Source organism: Magnolia sinica, chromosome 15, assembly GCF_029962835.1.
Source record: "Magnolia sinica isolate HGM2019 chromosome 15, MsV1, whole genome shotgun sequence".
NCBI lineage: Eukaryota > Viridiplantae > Streptophyta > Magnoliopsida > Magnoliales > Magnoliaceae > Magnolia > Magnolia sinica.
Window position 1 is genome coordinate 33,428,639 of NC_080587.1, and position 7,607 is coordinate 33,436,245.

The following is a 7,607-nucleotide window of genomic DNA, read 5'->3' on the forward strand; positions in this document are numbered from 1 at the left end:
GATGAGACAGAATTATGGCATAAATGCCTTGGACATGTACACTACCAAAATTTATACAGATAAAGCAAAGGAGAACTAATAAGAGGTCTACCTAAATTATAAAAAGTAGACAAAATATGTGGTGAATGCTAGTATGGTAAGCAAACAAGAAGCTCTCACAAAAAGGTGAACTCCAATACCACATTAAGACCACTCGAGGTACTCCACATGGATCTTATATGACCTACAAGGATGGAGAGTCGAGGTGGAAAAAAATATATCCTAGTAATTGTGGATGATTTTACCAGATTCACTTGGGTTACATTTTTAAGGGACAAATTAGAAACCCTTGATGAAGTGAAAAAGATCATCAAATGGATCCAGACTGAAAAAAGATCTCAAGTTTGTAAGATCCGTAGTGATCATGGATCTGAGTTCGAAAATAGCAGTTTTGAAAAGTTCTATAGCGATCAGGGAATATTGCATGAATTCTTTGCATCCAAAACACCACAACAAAATGGAATTGTGGAGAGGAAAAATAGAGTGCTTCAAGAAATGAGAAACGTAATGTTAAATAGTATGAAGTTCCCTAGAAATCTTTGGATTGAAGCAGTGAATACCGCTTGCTATATTATTAACCGGGTTTATACTTATAAATCTAATAATAAAACAGCTTATGAACTTTAGTTTGATAAGAAGCCTACTGTCAAATACTTTCGAGTTTTTGGCAGCAAGTGCTATATTTTACGTGACCATGAAAAGTTGGGAAAGTTTGACACTAAGAGTGATGAAGGGATCTTTTTAGGATACTCTTTAAACAGTCGTGCATATGGTGTACTGAACAACAGGACCGGTGTGATTCAAAATTCCATTAATGTGGTCATTGATGATCAATTGAATACAGTTGCCCCAAGTTCAGATAATGATGAAGTTCTTTTAATTGACAAACCGGATACTTCATCAAATTAAGAAAACTCTGAATTGAGGACTGTCAAAGATCATCCAACCACTTAAATTCTTAGAAACCCTCTCACTAGTGTGCGCACTCGTAGACAATTAGAAGACATATGTAATTACGTGTGCTTTACTTCCCAGATAGATCCGGTGAACGTAAAAGAAGCTCTTTCTAACGAAAACTAGATAGTTACCATGCAGGAAGAACTTAATCAATTTGTTCAAATTGATATCTAGTATCTCGTTCCTAGACCTAAAGATAAACACATTATCGGAACAAAATGGATTTTTAAAAATAAGTCTGATGAACTTAGAAATATAATTCGAAACAAGGCAAGACTGGTTATACAAGGGTACACTCAAATTGAAGGAATCGATTACGTTGAAACCTTTGCTCCAATTGCTCACCTTGAATCAATCAAACTTTTTATATTCATTGCATGCTATAAAAAATTTAAGATTTATCAAATGGATGTAAAGAGTGCTTTTTTGAATGACGATTTACATGAAGAGGTATATGTTGAACAACCTACAGGGTTTAAAGACCCTAAGTTTATTGATCATGTATACCGTCTTAAAAAGGCTCTCTATGGTCTAAAACAAGCTCCCAGAGCATGGTATGAGAAATTGACTAAGTTTTTACTCAGTCATAATTTTCAAATGGGTAGTGTCGATAAGACGCTTTTTGTTAAGAAAAATAATAATGATGTTTTAATGGTTCAGATCTATGTTGATGATATTACTTATGGATCAACTTGTACTAACATGACTATTGAGTTTGCAAATTTTATGAAATCTAAGTTCGAGATGAGCATGGTTTGGGAATTACATTATTTCCTAGGGTTGCAAGTAAAACAACAACCTAATGGAATTTTTATTTCTCAAACCAAGTATGCTTTGAACTTGATTAAAAGGTTCGGATTTGAGAATGGTAAGAATTTTAATACTCCCATGAGTACATCTTTAAGACTCTCAAAAGACTTTACAGGTAAAGATGTAAATCCTAAATTATATCATAGCATGATTGGCAGTTAGCTTTATTTAACTACTAGTATACCTCATATAGCTTTCAGTGTTGGTATTTATGCTAGATATCAGTCTAATCCTAAAGAATCTCATTTAACTGTTGTTAAGAGGATTATTAGATATGTTGCAAGTTCTGTGCATTTGGGTCTTTGGTATCCATATGATACTAGTGTCCAGTTGGTTAGGTATTCAGATACTGATTGGGCTGGTAATATTAATGATAGAAAATCAACTAGTGGTGGTTGTTTTTATGTTGGAAATTACTTGGTTTCTTGGTTTAGTAAGAAGCAAAGTTATATATTGCTCTCAACTGCTGAGGCTGAATACATTACAGCTGAAAATACATATACTCAGCTTGTTTGGATGAAACGTATGTTAAGCGATTATGGAATTACACAGGACTCAATGGTTTTATATTGCGATAATTCCAGTGCAATAAATATTTCTAAAAACCCAAACCAGCATTCACATACCAAGCACATTAACATTAAGTATCATTACATTCGTGAATTAGTGGAAGAAAAAATAATATCTTTGAAGTATATTCCTACCGAACTCAACTTGTGATATTTTCACTAGACCTCTTGACAAAAGTAGGTTTAATAAATTAAAGTTTGATCTTGGTATGTGCAGTTTAAATTGAATATTCTTATATTATTGTATCATATTATATATATGTTTATTTATCTTTTTGGATGAATTTTAAAATTAGTTGTAAAATACAATTTTTGACCGGTACTCAACCAGTCGTGAGTATACACAACTAATCTTGGTACGACCGGTCGTGTATATCCACGACTAGTCGTGGAACTCGTGAAATCACTTTAAATTGGGAAAAAGCTTCTTCTTCTTCATTTCCATTTCACTCTCCAACGAGCCTAAGCTCGACCAGTCGTTAGTGGTTCTTTTTTGTATTTATTGTAGAATCTTGCTTATTATATCTCATTTTTCACTCTTGTACACTTTATTTGGTCTTTCAGTGTAAGATTAGGGTTCTTCTTTTCAAAAATATGATCTATCAAAACCCATTCCATATTTTTTGAATCTAGTTGTTTTCTTGTATCTGGTATTGCAAATGGATCTCAAAGGAAAAAAGAAATCCTCTCATGGTCCATCTTCTTCTAGATCAACTCCTATCACACAACGCCATCTTCGATCTCCTGAAAATGATCCATCTGATGTATAGGATTTGCGTATGCGCAATGTCATCGTTGAACGTCCAGTTGATCTTAACCATATTACTCACTTTGGAATCCTACCTCTACTCTAATCTGTAGGTTGGGATAACATCTTCCATCGGGTTGGGCCTGCATACCAGTCTATTGCTCAATCCATGTAAGCATGCACCTCTGATTTTTCATATGAGAATTTAACTTTTAAAATTGATACTAGAGAATGTCTCTTTGAAGTAGATCGACATTTAATAGCTGGTCTCATGGAAATCCCTGTTAATGATGAGGGTATTCCTATTCATACATTATCTGAAAACCCTCTGAATTAAAAAAACTGATGCTCATTAGAGATTTATGCAATATGGAAGTGCAATGGACCCATAAAGGAAATGCACTCCCCTTAAGGTATTTGTTGCCTAGATACAGGGTTCTTCATAGAATCTTTATCTCAAATCTTATCTGTGGTCTGGTAACAAAACAGAACTAACTGCCTTTATAGTTCATGTTTTGCATTGTGTCATCACTGGTGTAAAGATCTGTCTACCTTCTTTAATTTGTTATTCCATCATTCGGTTTCGAATCCATCCTGCTCATAGTGATCTTCCATTTGCCTATCTTATAACTGTTTTAGCTACTCACATGCTCGTGGCTATGCCTCTTGGAGAGGCCCCTATTAATCATCTTATTTTTAACAATACAAATATTAACAAGATGAAATTAGGATTGGCTCCTGGCCAAGTGGATGCAGGTGGTAGTGGTACTGTAGCTGGGAATGAAGCGGAAGATGTTGGCAATCTTCCTTCCTGATGATGTTGATATGAATGATATTTTCGATGAACTTGATTCAGATTCTGAAAATGATCCTAAGTATGAGCCATCTGAGTTTGATGCTCGTCTTCGTACTCTAGAGGAGAAGGTAGAGAATATGAAATTTGCCCATGATCTTTAGTTTAAATATATGTGCAAGTATCTTAGGCGCTTGAACAAGGGGATCCATAAACTTGATCCTACCATTCCTGCTCCATCTTTAGGATCTGATTGAGTGATTTTAATTCTTAGTCTGTATTAACTTTCCTACTTATGTTGGATTGTGTACTTTAGTTGGTTTGTTGACTTTTGAGTTGAACTGGTAAATGGATTGTGAACTTTTACTTGCTTATATATTGTCGATTAAATCCATCTATTACTCCATCTTTCAATCCTTTACATTGTTTCTTCCTTTGACATTTTGTGACAGAAAGGGGGAGAAAGGCTTTTGGAAGCTCTTTTGGAAGCTATTGGTTTGATTGCTTATGGATATGAGTAGTACTATAACATGTGTAACGATCATTATATTTTTCATATGTGTGCTGCTACTCAGGGGGAGTAAGTAAAGATGAATGTTGTGTGCTTGCTAGTTTATGGCAACTGGTGCATGATTCTTTTGGAAGATGTTGGTTTGATTGCTTATGGATGTGAATAGTACTATAACATGTGCAGCAATCATTATATTTTTCATATGTGTGCTACTACTCAGGGGGAGTAAGTATAGATGAATGTTTTGTGCTTGTTAGTTTATGGCAACTGGTGCATGATTCTTTATTATGCATGTGGTGCTTCTCTTATTTTTATATGAGTGTGTTTTGTCACAAATTTAACAAAGGGGGAGATTGTAAGTGCTATGGTCTCATGCTCCTTTGATTGTCAAATTTTGTTGTGCCAAAACCTCTATCTATGTCTTGTGTTTATATGTTGATATATATATGATCAAGACACTGCATCACAATGGTTCAAGACATGTGCGGTGCTCTACTTCAAGAAATGTAAAGTCATGTACTTTAAGCATCTATGTTCAGAGCTACATCGATAAGGAGAGTACATTTCAAAACTCAAGTACATTTCAAGACTCAAGTTCAACTCAAGATGAAGTTTAATTTCAAGCTTTAGAAGATCTCAAGATCAAGCTACATCAAGTAGAGATCTCAAGCTTCATAAGGTTCAAAGGTCAACCATTATCTGAAAAGAATGAAGTTCAATGTTCATACTTATTAATCCAGGTATGATAGACCTTAGATTAACTTTAGGGTAGGTCACTTTGTATACATAATTCAAAATGAATCTATTTACATGAATTAGTCTGTTCTAAGATTAGTCCTGGACCTTGTTCGACTAGTCCTAGCACTGGTTCGACTAGTCTAAGAAATTCCTCGACCAGTCCTAAGTTGTTGAAGATTTTCAGAATTTTTTAGTTACTCTACGACCAGTCCTGGAGACTGTTCGATCGGTCGTAGGGAGGTCACGACTCGATCTGTGACCAGTCCTAGAACTACTACTTAAACTCCAGCAACCAAGCTTGGTTGTCTACGACTAGTCCTAGGTCAGCTATAACCGGTCATAGGTGGTCTATGACCAGTCATAGACTCCCTAAGACCAGTCGTAGAACGGTTTTTAAAGATCGCGCTTAAAAATTCAAAATGTCGTTAAAGCTACGAACAGTCGAAGGGTTCTTAGACCAGTCGTAGATGTGATCTTTTCATCTATAAATTGAACACGAATTTCAGAGTTTTTCATCGATTGATTTCAAGAAAATTCAAGCCTCCACTCTGAGATAAGTTTGTTCATTTTAAGCTACGCTGTGCATATTTAATATTCTTTTTGTTAGCTTTTCTTATTTGATTTTATTCCTATATTCCAATCTTATTTGAAAAGAGGAATTGTTGTATTCCTTCTTCTTGGAATCAAAATCAAATAGAGCTAAGCCCATTTGATTTAATTTAAAATCAATTAGAACTTAGAACCATTGTAAAATGAGTATTGGACATTGAACGTTGATTCGAACATCTACTCCGATTGGTTCTACCAGGCTACTACAAAAAGGAGAAATCCAGGTATTTTACATTTATGTAAAATTTCTGTTCTTGTGGTTTTTGTTTGAGATTCACCAGAAAAATCTTATTGTGTGGTTATCTGAGGAGAGCCAGAAAACTCAGACAGTGTGGGTTTTTGAATTGTGTAAGCCCAAGTTAAAAAGATACAATTGTGAAGGTTTTAGGTGAACCAGTGAAACCTATTTGTTAGTGAATGCTAATATCTCCTATGTGAGGATATTATGAGTGGAGTAGCATTCTATGTGGCTGTTGTTGAACAGTTAGTGTACACACAGGCGAACCACTATAATTCTTTGTCTTGTGGTTTGAATGCTTGCTTAAGTTTTATATCTTTTATGATTCAGATTTGTGGAATGTATGTGTGGATGTGAATGTTGTAAAAATTACATTTCAAGCACAGTGGAAATGTTGTAATAATTTAGATTCAAATTCTTGTAATTTATTTTAATTCCTTGTTATTTTTTTTTCCTCTCCGGTTTGAATTTTTGATATAAAGGACGTTCTAGAAATAAAGTTGTCCTACCATAAACCCTTGGTTTTTATGGTGTAAGGTTGTCCTTAGAACTGAATTCGTATCAACCTCTCAATTCTTATTTATTGAAGTTGCTTTTATTTCAGCATTGTGAATTGATTTATTTTATTTGGTTATCATATTCGTTTATTCCGCTATTAAAGGTTTATTTTGGCATCGTCCTATTCACCCCCCCCCCCCCCTTCTAGGACGTATAGCTAGGCCAATTCACTTACCGGAATAAATTTGTCAATTGTCTTTCCACTCATAAGAGTAGTGATAGACTTGGCTTGCTCCATTTGATTTGAAGAGCTTATGTCACTAATTTCACATTGTGGCTTTGGATTGGGGAGAGATTAGACTAGAAGCATCCCTTTCTCCCCACTCATTAAGTGTGACTCAATCCTTTGAATGGATGATGTATACATTTCCATTGTTGTTTTGATATCCTGGAATGCTTGTACCATATCCTGGTTGAATAGCTCTTGGTTTTACATGAATTTTTGAACTATATACTCTTGAGGTCTCTTTTAATTTAAAAATTGAGTAAGAGCCTCTCGTGGGTTAGCTATTTGTCCATTCCTCTAACTGAAATTTAGATGGTTTCTCCAGCTAGAATTGTATGTATTTGAGGTGGGTCCTCTGAAAGGTCTTTGGTAGTTGTTCACAACATTCGATTGCTCATTCAATATCTCTTGAAAAGCAGGAATTGTTGGACAATTCACAATTGCATGTATGTTATAAGGACAAATACCACAAACAACATCTGTAGCCTTATTTGATTTGATAGGTTCTACATTCTTAAGTTCCATGGCCTCGACTTTTCTTGTGAGATTGGCCACTATTGCATTCATATCATCTTCATCTTTTAGAACATAAATTTCTCCCATTTCTTTTGATTGAGTAGGCTTAGAAGTGATGAGTCTTGGAGAGGTATCCCATGATTGCGTATTTTCTATCAATTGATCAAGATAATCCCACACATCATCGACCTCTTTATTCATGAATTCACCATTACACATCATCTCTACGAACTGGTGCATTGGTGAAGTTAATCCATTATAGAAAGAGCTTATTGTTCGCCATACTTCGTAGCCA